Here is an 18468-nt window from a genome sequence, read left to right as displayed (position 1 = left end):
GTGTTTGCTGTCCAAACCGAACTCCAGCTGAGGTCTCCCGAGAGCTTATGGCAAAATTGCTGGCCGCAGTGCTTATAAACCCGATGAGATGGTTATGAGCATGAGGGATGTACGGATGTGGCATCCAGCAAACTCACCCTTGCACCTGCAAGGACTATGGCTTGCCTCTGCCCTGCTAAGTGAAGTGGATCTTATGCCTGGATATGTAAGAGGTATGAGCATATATGGGTGCAGGTATGGGGTGGTTGTGCAAAAGGGATAAAGACTCTGCTAAACCCTTCTCTAAAAGCTGTTAAACTCACCCAAAGGTAGCACTGGAAGAGTGGGTCAGATGTGGTGACAGGTCTTGTGTGCAGTGATTTTGCTTTGGGACCCTGTGGATAGTGGCTGGGGGAAGCCTGTGGTGATGGGTGTTCCTTGTAAGGGACTGGTTGAGTAAGTGGTGCCCCTCTAGCCCTCTCCCCCATGCTGAAGGCCCAAACCTGCCTTTTGTACAGCAAGAGCAGCCTCCAGGCAGCAGTTTGAAAGCACTCTGGCTTTTGCAGGTGCTTACAGCTGCAGGTAGATGCCTTGTGAGGCTTTCAGAAGTGCCTAGGCATGGAAAGCACCTCATTCCCAGTGCAAATGCCACCAGGTGTCTGCCTGCATCATTAGGCACCTAATTGCCTCTGAAACCTAGCTCCTGGGAGTGGGGCGGCTGCTGCCTGTGGCACCTCAGCAACGCAGCACAGCACAGCTCCCACAGGATACAAAGCCCTCATCCTCATTCCTGTGTCCTGCAGGCTTCCCCCTGCCTCAGTTTCCTCACGCAGCAGGTAATTATTCACACACCTTCAGGAAGTCCTTTGAGATCTGCTGATGAGCTATGTTGGAGAGAAAGGTGGTACCAAAGGGCTGATTATTGCAGTTGATGCTTAAAATACCCCTTTACCTAAAGCACAGCATGGCACTGACTCCAAAGAATTGGGAGCAGGGTTAAAAACACATCCCAGCAGAGGATGGCAGGAGCTGCCCTTTGTGTCTCCATGTTTCTCACTTGTCCTTGCACCAAGGGGCTAAAAGGGGACAAAGTTTTTGCTTCTCATGCAGTGACGAATAGGCCTGGCCAGGTAACAAATTCCAGGCTGGAATATGCCTCCTCAGCAGCCCGATGTGTGATTGCAGTGGGCTTTGCATTAATTTGTGAAATGTCGTGTTTAAATTGGTTTTACAGTTCACTGGGAGCGTGAGGCTGCAGCCTCAATAGCAAGTGATGCTCACACCCAGCCAGAGGAAATCATACTGGAAACTGTCTCTGTTGCTGACCCCTCATGACTGGACCTGGCAGCAAAAAGCAGGGACTAACCCAGGTGTAAGTTACTAAATGCATACATACTGCGAGCAAAGAGCATCCTTTTCACTTAGATGACTTAAGCACCATCCATGAAAAACTTAATTAGCAAATCAAAGAAATGACCCAAATGGCACAAACTCCACAATACACTTAAGCACAAACCCTGGAGACTCCCGTTAATTCCTCCCCTGTCTGAAGGAAAGGTCCTTCCCCATCTGAGCAGGCCCATGTTTGCTCTGGTTAAATGTTAATGCAGGTTTAGCAGAAGCCTGTGCTGCCGGTGAGGGCCATCACCATCCCCTGGACCGCGGCGCGGGCTGGTCCCCGCTGCATTCTGTTACTGAATCCCATCAGGTTAAAGCATGGTCACACATCAGATGTGTCTGCAAAACCCAACAGCTTCCTACTCCGCAGACCTGCATGTTCACCCTCAAATCTGCTGACTTTAGGGATAAAATATGTCTCTTATTACATTTTGCCCCTTTTAGCACAGCCACAACAGCAGTGACTTCAGGCTAGGAGCTGGTTCCCTTCCCATCGCTATGTCCCACCAGTGGGATGAGCTATGGCTCTTCTTCACCTCCAAAACCCACGGTGAGCTTGCTGAGCTGCCAGCCTGAAAGCAAGCAAGCAAAGGAAAAAACAAAGAGAAAGAAACGAAACCCCTTAATTTCTGTCATGGCTTCTTTTTTCACCCTGGAAAATGATCTAGAGCCAATAAACCCAGAATCCCACAAGGGCAGTAATGGCAAGTCACTTTTCTGAGTGTAATCACACTTGGAGAGACAAATATCTGCAGCGTGTCTGCATGGGCAGGATTCATACCTGAGAGCTGCCAGCCTCCTCCAGCCCCTTCGAACCATCCAAAGGCTTTGAGAGACCTTGGCACGAACCTGCTGGTTCCCCCTTGGCTGGGTTTTATTTAAGTCTTTCTCTCGAGCAGCCCCTGCTCTCAGGAATCATTTGCTCTTTATTCTAATATGTCTCTTAACAGGCAGGAGGCTGCGCTGAGCTCCACGCGATGTGTCCATCATCTTAGTCCAAGCATTTTAATTGACACTGCAGTAAAAAATCTGGCACCCAACATTTTCTCCTTCGAGCCACAATGGAGAGGCTGTGCCAAAAGTTCGACCGTGCTCGTTTCCCTCTTCCATTTGGGGGGTGCATGTGAGGAAGAAGGACATAGGAAAGAAACACCACCCCCCCCCCACCCCACCCCCCCAGTTTTGGATGGCAGTTTTTCATTACATCAGCCCAGGATCCATTGCTGGCATGGCTCTCCTGAATGCGTGTCTGTCTGTCTGTCCAGTGGAGCTTTGCAGCACACAGGAATAGAGATGATCTATCCTGAAGCATTGGCTGTTTCCCTCTAGGACTAGTAGTAAATATGGGTTGCTTTGCTTGAGGAGGTTGCTCCGGTACAAAGGGGCTTCCCTTGGGTAGACTTTGGAGCTGTGTTGGGGAAACCTCGGATCCCTCAAGGGATGGGGTCCCCCAGGACTTGTCCCCAGCCTCTCCCCTCCACCCCTGAGTGAGCTGTGGGTTGGTGCAGCCCTGCGCTGAGCTCCAGGAGCCAAGCAGGCGAGGGGACTCCTGTGCTGCTGCAATGCAGGGCTGAGTGCAGGTTGCAGAAAACGAAGGACACACAGACACTGCAGAACCAGGGCTGGAGGCTGGAGGGGAGGATCAGAGCCCAGCACGGCACCGCTTTCACTTATCCCATCTTGTGTCCCTTGGGCAGTGCCCATTTCAAGTCAATGTCGTCCATAAACAGGCAGCCAGCAAAGGGCGTTTTGGGCACCAGTGCATTTAAAGAGGTGAAGTGGCACAAATGCAACCAGGAAAAGGCAGGACTGACTTGCACTGTGCTATATTGCTTACCTAATGCTTTGGCAAGAAGCTGGAGCCAATTCATCATTGTTTATCCCCAAAACAGCTATTGTTTTTGCCAAAGAATGGGGAGAGTCACCTCTCCTCCCTCCTGGGGCCATGAGTGCTTTGCTTTTCAGGGAGGTAGCACTAATTCAGCTGGGCACAGGCAAAATGCACCGATAGGAACACACTGATGCAAAACTCTTCTAAAAACTCCAGAAAAGAGCAAACAAAGGAGTAAAGGCAGTTTTCTTTCTGTCTCGTCTTGCTTATTTATCACTCCCACTGTTTTCAATATAGACCAAGGAGAGGGCAAAAACGAAACAAAAAGTCATTGTAAGTGGGGAGGTAGCAGCCTTTCCATTTCTTTTGTGCATGTAAATTGCTCCCATGAATTAGGGTATTTTTGGTTTAGCCAAATTCCCCCAGATTAGAATGGGTGAAAGGAAGAAAAGAACTACTTGGATCAAAATTTCCAAGTTTTCCTGCTTCTCTTTCCTTACCTTAGTCTTGATACTTGCTGATACCCAGTGGCTTAAGCAACTCCTATACTTTTACTGACATAAACCAGCCCCAGCTTTTTTTCTGCAGACCATCTTCAAACCCAGCATAAACAGGAATGTAAGAGATGAACACACCTTCAGAAGATGGAGTGGAAGATAAAAGAGAAGGAGTGAAGTTGTGGACGATATATGTTTGCTATTGCACAGAGAGATGGGGAACCAACCAGCCACGAGGAATAGCATGACGAATTGGAGCCAGCTCGGCAGGTTGCACACTGGCAATGCCTCAAGGACAAGAAACAAATGATCCACTGCTGCGTTTGTAATAGGATGGAGGGTAAAGGATGGCAGGCAGGGAGAGACGGTCCCGCAGCTGGAAGGAGCAGGAGTGAGATGCTGGTGGGGATGTGAAAATCCATCCATTGGGTTAGGCTTTGGAGAACATTATTCCTTCATTTTTACCTATCTGGTTTGCTGTCCTGATGGAGTAGCTGAGGTTCTGGGCATCCATGGAGCGGGATAGAAAGTAACAGAGGGGGAAAGGATGGATGGGAAAATGGGACTAAAGGCCCAAAGAGCAGGGAGAGGCTGCTGAGCTGTGGGAGATGAGGTTTGTTCTTAAAGTACTTTGGAGTTTCCCAGGGAAAAGGAAGGCTGAGAACAGGAGAAAAGACAGAAGACATCAGACGGACATCAGATGGGACACAGCAGTTTGTGCATGAGGTGTCAGGGAACCTCAGTGTTATGGACCACAAGGGAAGCTATAGGGAGATGGGCAAAAAATAAGCAACACTACCTCAGGACCTGTACTAGTCATGGCAGCTGTAACAGATGTATATCAAAAGCTCCCCCAAAACCTGGAAATTTCATTAGGAAGTCCATAATCCCTGGACACATATGGAATTACGATACCCCTCATCCTTCCCTGTGTCAAAATCTTCCAAGCCTCAGCTACCTTAAAAAGTCATTTATAATAGATCTGAGAGTTTACATCTTAATGCTACCATATAGGGTATTTGCAACTGGATGCATTTGACTGAAATAGTGCATTTTTTTTATGGTGATCAGGCCTTGATTAAAAAACATATTTTTTGTGTCGGACACTTTCTGCCACTCTCTGCCATAAATCCGTTTGTCACATTGACGGTAATGAAATGAGGTGTTCGTTCTCTTAGACACATCCAAGGGGCTTTTGCAGCATCGTTACATCCATGCTCGGATGTCAGACTCAGTGGTCCTTGCCCTGATGGTCCTTGCAGGGCAGCACTGGAGGGTGTAGGGGAAAGAGACAAGGATTGTCCCAAGTATCACTGGTGTCTCGAGGGTCACAGCCATGTCCTGGTACCAGGCCTGAGGACTGAGCCTGCGCCAGCCTCTCGCTGCAGACCTCATCAAGCGACCCAGATCCAAACTAAATATTTAAGATGCTGATGTGTCCCATCCTGAGCAATAGCTTTGCAGGGAATAGGGCAGTACCTGTGAGTGTCTCTTGGTATTTTAATCAGAAAAAGCCTTTTCTCTTACTGCAACGACTGGCAGAATCCCACAAAGTGATGATGAAACCTCTTGTCCTTTCAGCATAATATTCTCAGGGAAGCTGCTTTGCAAAAAAACCCCATTTTTATAGTGAAATATCCTTATTTTTTTGAATTTCCTAGCTTGGGAAGATGGGATGAGTCGGCTGCGCTGTGGGAACCAGAGCACCAGCCTGGCTCACGGGCCATCCATCTGCCCCTCCTCACTTTCAGAGCTTCTCAAGTTTCAGGCTGGCATCTCTGATCCTAAGTCTACTTTAACCATTTTAATAGCACTAAATGGAGTCCCTGTTACTGCCCTTATCTGCTCTCTATGTCTTCCGGGTCATACATGCTTAGTTTACTGTCAGAGACAAGTTTTTACTGCTGTCAGCACTGCAGCGTGGCGGTACCTGCAGAGCAGCAGGCTGCGGGCTCTGCTCTGCCTTCTTCATTGTCAAGACAATTACCACCCGCAATCTGATTCCCGAACATTTGTCTTGTGTTTCTTAATTGGTGCCATCAAGGAAATGCTGGAGGGGAAAAAATAACCCTACACAGTGCAAAAGAGAAGGGGATGTTTCTTTGCTACCTATTTACAACCCTTTGGTGCAATGGTAATAGTAATTAATATAACTAATAATGAGAATTGCCTGCATTATGTTAAAGATGTGATTTCCTTTGTGCACAGTCAAATCCGAGCTCGTTTTCCTTTGGTCACCAGAGTAAAAGAGCCTCAGAGGAAAATAAGTCTACAACCAAGGGAAATGCATTTAACTGGGGATAGTCAGAGGCTGCAGTGACCCCCCCAGACTCGCTGCAGATCTGTCTCCAACACATACTGTGGTTTCCACACAGGATGCCGGGGATGTTCATGCCAACTCTGTCTGCATTTACCCCCCCTCCCAGGAAACCTGGTTGGCTGTCTTTAAAATCCTACCAAGCAGAACAATGCAGGTGGAGATGAGAAAAGATGCAGAAAAGATGCACACATGGCTTCGTTTTCACCCCCCTTCCCTCTCAGCCCCGCAGGCTGGATCTGCAGTTTCAGCCGCTCAAGAAAATCTTTGTCAAATTAATAGATTGAAAAGTAGAAAACACCAGCTGAGGGGCCAGGCACGCTTCTGAGATCACCCGCTCGGGTTCTGCACCAGCGGCACTGATGGAATTACTTTTGCTTTACACCAGCATAAATAAAAGCAAGATCAGGGGCACTATCTGGAAGATAAGGATGAAGTTTTACAGCCTTCCTTTTCCTTATCACACCCGGACTTTTGAATACTCTGGAAGTCTAATGAGCAAGGTTGTGCCGGTGCCTGGCTCTCTGGGTTTGGAGGCACTTCTTGTCCCTCCTGCACGTGGGCTCTCATCCTCTTTTCCTCTAGAAATCCAGAATGTGAGCTGGATAAATGACCAGCTGTTTATGAACAAATGATTTATTAAATCCTGTTTGGCTAAAGTAATTCCTGCCAGCGTGAAGGTGCAACAAATGGAAGATGAATAATCTCCCCTGCAATTCGCAGGGACCGCACTCCCCATGTGCTCTGTTACTATATTTAGCACACAAACAGTAAATGCATTCCTATATAGAAACCACTCTCCCCAAACATCAGTTGGGCAGAGCACTTTGGTGGCCCTGGGTGCGTTACTGGGGTTGCAGGATGCTCGTGGTGGGCATAGTTACCGTAAGCTGAAACCCGGGGCGCAGCGTTGGAGCCCATGAGTTGGGATAAATCCAACGTGACAGCTGTGACTTACCCAAATGGTCACCCCAGCTTTGGAGTTATCTGGTTACAAGCACGTTGCTTCTGCTTCATGCAGTGCTGGGCCTTAATATAACTTTTAAATCACTGCAAAATGAACTTTGCATTTTATTCCCGTGGACCGTGAAAAAATGGCATTGCTGTATCGTGCCCTGGGATAGGGACACAGACAGCTGTTTATATCATTTCCAACAAAACACCCTGCAAAACATAAAGTAAGCTGGAAAATCAATAATTATTATTACAGTCTCTCCTGATCTCTGGTGTGTGGGGCACTGTAAAGCCCCTGCTCAGTGCATTTGCAGCCATGCTACCAGCAATGTGGTGTGGGAAGGAAAGGATGCCACAGGGAAACTGAGGCAGAGAACTATTTCTAAAGCTTGTGACAGAGCAAAAAAATCTCTATCCCCACTGCCCAGGTGCCCTGGCAGGGAATGAGTGTGTCCCAGCCTGATGGGAGCATCTCCACTGCACAGCAAGAGGCACAAGGTCACTGCAAATGATGATTTGGGGAATGTTTCTGGCAGTGATTTAAAGCTAATCAGCTGATGCAACTGTGCCCTGAACCGTTTTAGGGCTTTTGTGCTATGTTCCACTCAGTCTGGAGGCCCTGCCAGAGCATTCTCCTCCCCAAGAGCTCCTGCCCTCCATCCATCCTTAGTACCCACATGGCAGGGGAAAGTGCGCGGGGCCTCATGGTCCTTCTCACAGGATGCCTGTCCCTCGGAGGGGGTGAAGCCCCACAGTGGAAGCTTGGGCTGGTTTCATCCAGGTGGGGTTGCTGTGTCATACTGGTACAAAACATATCAAAAGATGGACAACAGATCCCATTGACGGGCAGGAGAGAAAGGAGACACGGGCAGCAATGTCCCTAGGACAGCAGTTGGCGCATCTCTGACTGCACTAATGCTTATCACGCTCTAAAAACACTGATCTGTGGATCTCACTCCACCACCCAAGCACATTTTGGGTAAAAGAAACCACTGGAGTGCAATCCCAAGGGAATTCCAAAGCTTGTGGCACTTGCACATCATTTTACGTCAATCTTCTTTATTCTGAGGGCAATAGGAAAAAAACCCACTGCTGTTTTCCTTGTCTGACCAGCACCGATGTCTTCACCACAGGGGTGGGCTCAGGAAGGAGATAAGCTCAATGGTGGTGAGGCCATGTTTTTCCTTATCTCCTTCCCCTGCATCCATGGTGCATAACAGAGCAAGGTATCGCGATGGGTTGGGTGTACGAGCCACCCCTATGCCTGGCTTCACTTCTAGTGCGTGCACGGAAGGCAGATAATGGCGATTGATGTGCTTTTTCCTTCAGGTTTAGGTTTCCTGTCAGCTGAGCCACAGATAACCCATAAACACGGAGAACAAACAAACAATTAGCCTCCCTCAGACCCAGGCGCAGAGGCACTCTGCTCAGGTTTATAGCCATTTTCCAGCTTTACTGCCAAGATAAATCTTTCAGCACCCGCTGCCCAATCAACCCCAACAGAAAAGAATATTTTGTTGGTTTTGGTTTGGGTGTTGTTTTGTTTTTTTTACAGTAGATATTTGATTCTTTTGATATTTAGGAAACATTAAAAGAAGGGTGCAGAGAGGTGGGGACCAACATGTAAATTATATATTGATCTGGAGGATGTGCTGGCTTAATTCTTCCTGGGGTGGGACCAGATCGAAGGCAGAACAACCTCTGCTTCCTCTGTGCTGTGGTTTCCACCATTGCTGAACCTCCATGCGCAGCATCCTTCGGCTCCAACCAGCACACTGTTGGCACATGAGTGCGTGAGGCTGAAGGATGCTACCTTGCACCAGCCCCATTGCCTGCTTTATTACCCAGATTCATTTTCCAAAGTGAAGAAAAGTAAGATAAATCTGTTTGGGATCTTGTTTGTTTTCCATTCTGCATTTCCATTAACTCCCCCAAGGTAGGTTTTTTGGTCACTGGGTGGAAATCCCTTTCATGGCATCACTGGTGCATCACTGGCATAAAAAGCTGATTCAGTTTTGGTGATAAATTACCCATGGCCCTTTTTACTCCTTTTTCGTACAACTGTGAGTTTTGTCAAAGCTTTGTGTGGCAGTTTCATTCCATGTCTTTATTGTCCAGCACGGGAGAGCTGGGAGCGCTAAATTCATTTCTGTGGGGAGACCAATAAATTCAGTTCTCCTGCTGTAAAAGATACATTAATTTTGCTACATTCCCTTTTTTAATAGGCACAAAACCACCTGGATAAATACAGGTTGCACAGAATGAGCAGCCACGGGCCCGGGCACAGAGACTGTCAGCTAAAATAAATAAGTCACGTTAAGAAAACACTATATGCAGAGAAAATTCACTTTCTTCTGACTTTGGTTTTTAGCATTTTTCATTTGAGGTGAGGGAAAATGGCAAGCTCCAATAATCTCATCTACCTTAAAGACATGAAAAGGAGATGAAGAACATTCTCCGGGCTTAAAATATTTAGAGTTTTTAATGTTCAGTGTCAAATATGTTGGTTTTGAGAAATAGAATAGAGGAAGCATTCATCTCCCATACTGTGCGCTTGCACATGGAGCTTTTCCCTCATGAGAGCTTCACTGCCAGTGGATAAACCTGTGGGCCATTTTTAATGGACTTTCTTAGGGATAAGCAGGGACTTCAGCCCTGTTTTTTGTAGGGGTAACTTTGTGTTGAACAGCAGAAGTTGGCTGAAGCTCTCTCTGAGAACAGACCCAAGATACCCATTGGCATGCCAGCTCCAGGGACAGATAAACTAGAAACCCAGGCAAGCCTGGGAATGTGACTGGATTGACTATACAGAGAGCACAAGGAATGTGGGCTTGGTGTTCTGTGGCATTCCCTGCTAAAACCTGGAGGAAACTGGTGATGCTGATGTTGTCATTCAACCCTGAGATGTGTTGTACTGCAGGCAGATGTGTTTACAAGAGAGAAGATGCAGATAAGATGCAGTGTGGTACCTGTCACATTCTGTGGCTGTGCAATCAGCCAGCTCCGCAGCCAGCACTCGTCACAGTTGTGATTCTATGGGGAAGGATCAACTTTCAGGTTTACCTTTTAGGATCCTTTTCAGATCCTTTTAGGATCACCTTTTATGATCACCTTTTATGATCACCTTTTAGGGGGCTTATTGCAAATCTCAGGCTAGTGGCTGTTGCAGGGACATCCTTCCAAGGTCACCATGCTCAGAGCTCTGGATTTGGAGGATGCTCTCAGGAAGTGCAAATTCTCTCGTTGTATTTTCAGCCTGATTCTGGTCTGGAGGGGCTCTTGCTATCGTGTATACTCAAGTCAATCGAAGATGCATTGAACAACTTTCTGGATGAATAGTTGGACTGTTCTTTAGTTCCTGAGTCTGAAAACGAAACCCGGAGGCTTGCCGAAGTGAGGACAGGCAGTGATGCCAAATGACGTCTGAAAGAGCTCCGAGCCCACAACAATCCTGCTCACGGCAACGCGTTCCCATTTCTTAGACGGATCTCTGTCCTGTGCTGTCTGGCCAGCTCATAGATTTCCTGCCAAATTCTCCTTGCTGTGCTATTACCTCATCCCTCTGACACACTGCTTGTCCAATTTGACCATTTTCCTGCCCTGTCTGGAGGGTGAACGCTCCAAGACAAGGACTTTGCATCCATTGCAGCTCTGCGTTGCCCCCTTCCCCAACCCAAACACCGTGGATGGGTAAACCTGAGGTCCTGCAGCAATTTCTCTACAGGGATCCCAGGGACTGTTTTTCTGTGTGGTCTCAGCTGGTCTGGGGGAGGTAGATTGAGGCTGGGGCCAGTGTTTGTCATATGCAATAGGAGAAAATCTATAGGACAAAAGATAAAGCCATTTTTCCTTAAGGCTCATAGCACGGTCCCATCACTGGCAAGAAGGAAACAAAGCAGGCAGGTGGAGATACAACCTACAGACCCACTAGCCTTTGTGTGACAGAGCAAACATTGGCGGCAGCACATGCAAATCATCATGCAAATGAGGCTGCCAAAGCTTTAAGAAGGTAAAGTTACCACCAAGCTTCCCAATGCAGCCCCAAGGCTAGTGAGGAGTATTTCACTCTATGAGAGCATCCGGAGCTCAGGCACAAACTGCACTTGCAAGGAATAGAATAAAAAGGGCAATTTGAGACAAGGGTGGCTGTAAGTAGTAGACAAGAAAACACAATAAAGAGGAAGATTTCTTACTCTGCAAGTGAATCCATTTACTTCAAAGGTACTACATTTCTTTGGTACAATAGCATAACATTTTTATTGGGGACTAATTGAGCCAGTGATATAATTACGACAGTAAATTAAGGCCTGAAGTATACTTTGAATTTAGGAATAAATTCGTAAATACTTCCTTATCAGTGGCATGTAGGAAAATGGCCAGACTGATTTAGCAAGGAGGAGTCGTTACGTATTGGTCATCTCAAGGAAATCATGAGCCTTCTTTCCACATAAAAATGAGTGATACATGAACTGCTTTGACTGCAGCCCTTTTCTTCATTGCTTGGTACAGTCAGTTTCACTTGTGGGTTAATAAAATTTAATGAATACTTAATTAAGGCTTACAATCAACTACCCTTATTTCTGATTACTTTCTCATTGCAGTGTTACATCAAGCTGCAAAGCACAGGCCAAAACTGTCCTATCTCTCCGAGTGCCGCTGTCTGCCAGCAGTGGTTTGCGGATCCATTTGAACCATCTACTGGTCAGGGAAATAAAAAGGCAAGCAAGCAATGAGCCAGAATTGCTCTCAGTCAGTTCCTCCTTTCCAGTCACTATGCAGACAATTACTGTCCAGGGTAGTCTGGAATTATATTAACAAATCCAACTCCAGCTTGTCCACTGGAGTAAGTTTTCTGCAGTTCAGTGACAGCCTGGCTGCCTTATGTGTTGAAGGAAGCTTCAGCCACATGTATACCCAAGCAGAAACTGGATATGGGAAAGGAGAAAAGCCCTTGAATAATGTCTTTAATGCAGAAAATGCCATTGAACTGTTTTTTATGGAAGTGTATCCCTCAGAAACTGCTGACTTCTCTTTTATTATATTTAGCAATACAAATAGCTGAGGACTGTGTTTGGGTTCATTGCAGATAAAGTGCTGGAAAGATAGTGGTGGACTGAAGGGACATTAATTTCTCTTACCAAGATCTGTATTGTGCTTCCACTGCTGGTGAATTTTATCTCTCAGGCTTTTCTTGGGAATAAAGCATTTAGCCTTTGTAGCTGGGTCTTGTTACATGGAACCGAAGAGAAGATTCAATTATTGCCACAGCTTGGGAAGAGGGAATGAGCAACAACTGAGTCCTGATGCGAAGGGAAGAAAGTCCTGCAGCAATCACGGATGCCCTGAACTGCACACTGGAGACCTGATGGACCGCAAAAACATGAATCTAGAGAGAAGAAGAAAGATGAGAGCTTGGAGTACCCCCCAAGACAGACATGATCTTGGGAAGAAGTTGCCTGTAGATGTGCTGCTGAGTGCTACCAAGCTCTCTCTAGTGTTTCTCCTTGGAAGGAGATACGGATAGAGGAATACTGCTCTCCCCAGCGATTCCCCTAGGAAACAAAAGCAAGAGCTCAATGAACCTGGAGTAAGAAAATGTAGCACAGTCTTGGAATTTCTTATTGTAGTTGCTACAGGAATTATTAATATCCTTGCTATATCCTTGCTAACCTTGTCTTGAAAGCAGTCAAAACCAGAGGATGATATTGCATGAGTGTAGCTCTTTAGGCAGTTTTACACTTCTGCAGGTGGACTTGACACTGTTAAAACCTGGCCAGATTTGGTCAAATACAGTGCCAACTCTTCACTGAGCTGGATCCCTGCTTGGAGGATGGCATTCACACCAAGCTGTGTTCATGCCCTGTGCCCTGCAGAGCCTCACCTCCACATCCAGGCAGATCCAAAAGCAAGGCAACCTGCTGGGTTTCCATCAAAGGCACATTCATCTCTTGTGAAAGTACATGACGTATCAAATGTTCTGCCTTGATTAATGATGCTAATTAAGCTAATGGATTTTAGTAATTTTACAATTGGTATTTTTATGCAATTTTGGTTTTGCTCTGCGGTAGCCAGGACTTACTGCCCTGTCAGCTTCTCTCCGTCATGTTCAACATTATGCACGGACATCATCTTTAAGGTCATATAAATAAACAAAGCAAGAAAGCTCTTCATATTCATCTCAGCTTTCCCCCTGCTCCCCACTGCGTATTCCCAGAGTGTGCAACGAAGCAGATTTCAAAAGCAGGGAGTGGAGTGGCCACAAGCAATATCCCAGCAGAGAAAAAAGATTGGATCTGGGGGTCAGGGTGTTAGATTTGGCTTCTAGAAACTCAGCTCCTGATCTTGATTCTACTACGAGTTTCTGTACTACTGGGAGCCATGAGGGAGCTACACTGTTCTCCATCAGTAAAGTGGGTAAACTAGGTAGGCTGTTGTCTTGCTGGGCAGAGGCTGCAAATGAATTGTGTGTGTAATACACACAAAATTTTGGATTTGGTGATCTTAAGGGTCTTGTCCAACCTAAATGGAGCTATAATTCTATAATATAGGCATAGATGTGTAAGAGAGAGTGATGCTGAGCTAAATTTGGTCTTGAAGGTGATGCTGTAATGATGACTGAATACCTGAGGTATAGACCACGTAGATTAGGTGCTGCTGCGAGGAAAAGCTATTTGCATGGCACAAATGCTCCATGCACACCTAGGAGCAAAGGGCAAGATTGGGCACATAGTTTCATGGGTGCAGTATTGCACACACTGAAGAGGCTTTAAAAATCATGTCGGTTTTATGTAGTGCCTGAATCCCCACAGGTGGAATTTGTGGGTCTTTATTTGTTTACAGGACACCATCAACCAGAGAGCCATGTAACTACTGACCATGTAATTACACTGTAAGGCAAGTTCCACATGTTGACAGGGTAAATAAAATACCAGGTTATTTTTTCCCCTCTGTAAGGGACAGGGTTATCATGAGAATTTACAGCTGCAAATTATGTAGTAATTATGTCTTCAATAACCAGGCTACTTCCAATATCCTTACTGAGTGATTGCCAGGAACAGGACACTGTTATGTACTGGAGCTATGTGAATCATGGACATTGGAGTCTGACCTGGTGGCTCCAAGCACCATTCCCACTAGTTCGTCTTCTAGTTTTGTCCAGTATAGTTTCAAGCAGCAAAAAGGAGATGGCTTTTCCCACTGGGAGAAGAAATGCTGAACTTCTCCCCTGTAGCCCTGGCTGTGTTTGTGCCCCGTACTCCTCAACAGCCTGGGTTACTAACAACCCAACTGGCTTTACCCTCCTGGAACTGCCTTAGTCTGATGGTTTTGAAGGAACTAAGTGGGGAGCTGAGAGCAAGAAAAACTCCATCCATTCTTACTCCTGCTAAATCACTAATTACAGATGTAGAGCTACAGCTCAGCTGATAGCACTGGGCATTATCTGTAAGCCTAAATCTTGGCCAGACTTGCATAGATGTGTAATCTCTCATGCTGAGCATGTTTGTGGGAAGTGGCACAGCTGGAAAACAAGAAGGCTGTGTGGATGAGAGAAAGAAATGGGTAATGATTTTGTGGGGTTTATATACTTTAGGTTTTGTGCTTGAACTAAACCAGCATTTGATTGCGTGTATGTGTAGTGAACCTAGAAACCAGGTCAATGGGTCAACAAGTAACTAGCTAAGAGTCATCAGGGCTTATTCCCTGCTCTCTGTGAAGACTCTCAGAAAGGAGGCAGGAATTAAAGCTTTGGACCTGCCTGAACTGCAGCAAAATCCCTCCCTATAGGGATGCTGGGGAGGGACTCTTCATCAGGGATTGTAGTGACAGGACAAGGGGTAACGGGTTAAAACTGAAACAGGGGGAGTTTAGATTGGATCTAAGGAGGAAATTCTTTCCTGTGAGGGTGCTGAGGCACTGGAATGGGTTGCCCAGGGAGGTTGTGAGTGCTCCATCCCTGGCAGTGCTCAAGGCCAAGTTGGACAGAGCCTTGGTTGAGATGGTTTAGTGTGAGGTGTCCCTGCCCATGGCAGGGGGGCTGGAACTGGATTACCTTGAGGTCCTTTCCAACCCTAACTATTCTATGATTCTAAAATTGTATTGTGGGATGGAGCACAGAGAGCTTGGAGAGCCCAGTCCTCTTGCAGGAGCTGCCCAGTGCAGCGGCTGGGATTTATGGGCTGTCCAGATTTCATACCTATTGGTTGAAGTCAGTCTCTGCTTGGCAGATGGGCCATGGCCAGGTCTCTGCTGGAGCTTAACAAGTTTTACCTAATCTACTGCCCTGATGTATCACACAACATCAGACCTATTTCCTTAGTATGTGCCACTTTCATATGAGAAAGCCACATACTTTTCCTTAAACTCTATAGCCCTTTAATTCAATTTTTAATTATTATTCCTCATCAGGCTCAGTGTTTCTGCTGCACTTTGGAAAACGTCTCTCGTGGTTAATTTAACACCTGCAAATTCCCAAAACTGTTAACCTAAATCTAGTGGATAAAGTCTTTGCCATACATTTAAAAGATCATGAGGTCAGGTCTACTTGGGGCTGAACTTCGTTACCAAGCACATTTTACTTCCTCTATAGGATAGCCCACTGTAGGCTTTACACTTATTTTTCCTCATTATCAGAGACATTCTGCAGTTGACTGCTATGTTCTGCAACAAAACAAAACCTTAGAAGTGCGTGCTTTTGGGAATATTTCTTTACCATACCCTGCTTGAGAAGGACAAATATTGATTCCGAGTCTTTGGGTACATTGATTATCCTTTTAGGGAAAGCACGGTAGCATTAATACATCCTGGAATTTTTCTCCTTGTGTTTCTGAAACTGTCTTCTCAGCACGGTCACGTGCTGAATAACTGATTAAGCTCTCTTTTACTTGTTTTGGGTTTTTCCCTCGAACAGTACAGTGCCAGCTCTGTTGAAATGAATGTTGCATAAAGTCCTGCCTTTCCCCCTAAGCACATGTACAATACAGAAAGGGTCACTAATCTTAGCTCATAAACCTATTTCAAATGACAAGTTATTACTTCTCTGGCCTGTAAGAACTGAGGCTTGGCTGCCTTTTTTCTTAAAAATGGAGGAGAAAAGAAAAACCTTGAGGTGTAAACCAAGGCCAAACATTTCAGATGGTTTTGGATGAAAAGAGAGGAAAATTTCAATGTCCAAGGTCACCACTATCACACATTTCTTGCTATCATCCGCTTCATTCAAACTAGAGAACTGTTAATTTAATTGTCTCAGAAAATCTCATTTGCCTCTATAATTGAAGAGATTCAACATTACTGGTAACCTAAAAGGAGGAGCTGTGAGCTCCCATCACGGACCAAAGGAGTGATATCCTGATCTCCCTGTGAAATGCCTGATCAATGTGCCTCAGCTGGCCGACAGATCCAGCACACTTACAAGCTCTTAGGAAAAAATCCCAACAGAACTGCTCAAAACCCTACTCCTTCCACCTTCCTGGAGGACATGGAAAGTAAAGGATGGATCAAAACCGTCAGGGGGAGGCTCTGATGTCTCCTGGCAATGGCCCTAAAGGAGTGGCTGGTTTTCCTCAGGTGAGGAGCAAGCAGGACAACCATCACAATAGCAAATGATGCCACTCTCCTTGAGCCTAAAGGAAATCTTTCGCAGGACATCTGTGACCCTGAAAGATCAATGGCGGGTCAGATACCACTCGGAAACACCTATGATATTGGCACCTTCCTGGCAGGGCTCTCCAAGAAAAGCCACCCTTGACCAACTCCTCCTGAAGCTAATTGGGACTCATAAATCATGGCTTGTGGGGAATCACATCGGAGAACTGGACTTGCAGTTCATTGTTATCAGTGTTTCTCAGGTCTTTGCTCGCTGTCAATAGCCCTCCATTTGATGTGACAAGAGGCATTATAATACAGCTGTAATTACAGTCCTCTCATTTTGGAGGCTCCTCAGCAGTTATAAATGTGTATTTAAGGCAAAGGAATTGCACTGATGTGCAGCTGATGAGGATCTGGCCTTCGGTGTGTTAGAAGTACCACTTCTAATTTGCTTCAATCATTTTCCTGCAGGGAAGCAACATGGCAAACTGTTTGCACACAGATGAGAAGCAGCAAACAGTATTTTCCCCAGCTCTGAACAGATTTAAGCATGCTGGTTTATAGCAAAGGCTTCTATACTCACCAAATGAGGAAGTACAGCCCAACACAAACTCTACCACCTTTCCACCAAAGCATGAAGGACCGTCCCCCACTCATGTTTTCTCAAGTGTATGTGATGCATTACATTTAAAAAGAAAGCAAATAGGAGATATTTCATTTGTCCTAGGAGGAACTGGGGAAAAGAGGCTGCCAGGACAAAATTCAGACCCATCTCCTGCCCTGCAGGAAGATGCTTGAGTGCCCTGGTTGAACTCAGGGTAAGAATGGTACTTGCTGCATCCCCAGACCCTTTCTGCTTACAAACACCCCCTGATTTGCAACCTGGGGCCAGGCTGGCAGTGGGGAGAACTCTGCATGATGACACCATGCCCAGTATGAACGGGGAGATGCCCTGCAGATGATAATGCAGTCCCCATGAACGCAGCTGCCCTTCCCCGGCGCTTGCTCTGTCCCTTCCCCAGTGAGGAAGGAAACCTGAGAGCACTTTCTGGTGAGAGCAGTGAGCTTGACAAGCTCATAAATATCACACGGTACCCTTTCCTTTCTGTCCTTTGAAAGAAAAGACTGACACTAAGAAAGCATTTGATCACATTGGATTTGTGCCATTTTGTGGCTTACTTGAAGGAGCTGAAGGGGAGAGCTGGGAGCAGCAGGGACTGGGGGAATTTCATGGATGCAGCGGAGTTGTCAATGGGCAGAAAGGGCAGCCAGGACCAGAATGGGGAATCAGTGGCTCCATCCGTCAGGTCAGCTGGAAACAGCCTCATTACCCATTAGGGAGCTGAAGACAGGAGGGAGTTGAGCAGAGCTGGGTGCTGATCCCTTTGAAGATCCCAGTGCTGGTGCACGTGGCTCCTGGGTCATGCTCTCTGGTTACTTAAAGTGAAGGGAGACAAGGAGACAAGGAACAGACATGAAGAGGGTTTTAAGCCACCCCAGTATATTTACAGCATGAAGAGCATGACTTCTCCAGCATGTCACTGTTACGCATGGGATGCAATGGGTGCATCCAACATGTGATGGGTTTCATGCTGATGGCCTAGGGCATGCAGTGTGCCCCATAAAATGCACCTCTAGCCCCATTTCCCCTCACTGTAGTATGTATTATATTTATGCATTAGAGGGATGAATGCAGAAACAGCTCTGTGTTTGCAAACTAGTAAAGACCAGACCAGCTCCAACAATAAAACTAAGCTCTAGATCTAATTTCTCATTTTCAGGGTTTGTGGCTGTAAATTGTAGCTCTCGACACAATCTCTAGTTGGGACAGATTGGCCTTTTGAAAACCATTCTCGCTCTCACTTTGGAGCTCTGGTTTGCCCTAAGATATGGGCTCTTAGTTTGCA

General features: G+C 46.3%; 1 long non-coding RNA gene across 1 annotated transcript; it reads left to right on the top strand.

The window, feature by feature from the left end:
• The first annotated feature begins 16 nt into the window (after window positions 1-16).
• On the top strand, window positions 17-5686 carry LOC136020460 (uncharacterized). Its single transcript, XR_010615338.1, has 3 exons — window positions 17-212; window positions 1214-1351; window positions 3797-5686. It is a non-coding gene; the product is annotated as an uncharacterized LOC136020460 (long non-coding RNA).
• The last annotated feature ends 12782 nt before the right edge of the window (window positions 5687-18468 follow it).

This window comes from Lathamus discolor, chromosome 11 (assembly GCF_037157495.1).
Source record: "Lathamus discolor isolate bLatDis1 chromosome 11, bLatDis1.hap1, whole genome shotgun sequence".
NCBI lineage: Eukaryota > Metazoa > Chordata > Aves > Psittaciformes > Psittacidae > Lathamus > Lathamus discolor.
Note: the sequence above shows the minus strand (reverse complement) of the source record. Positions and strands in the feature narration are given on the sequence as shown.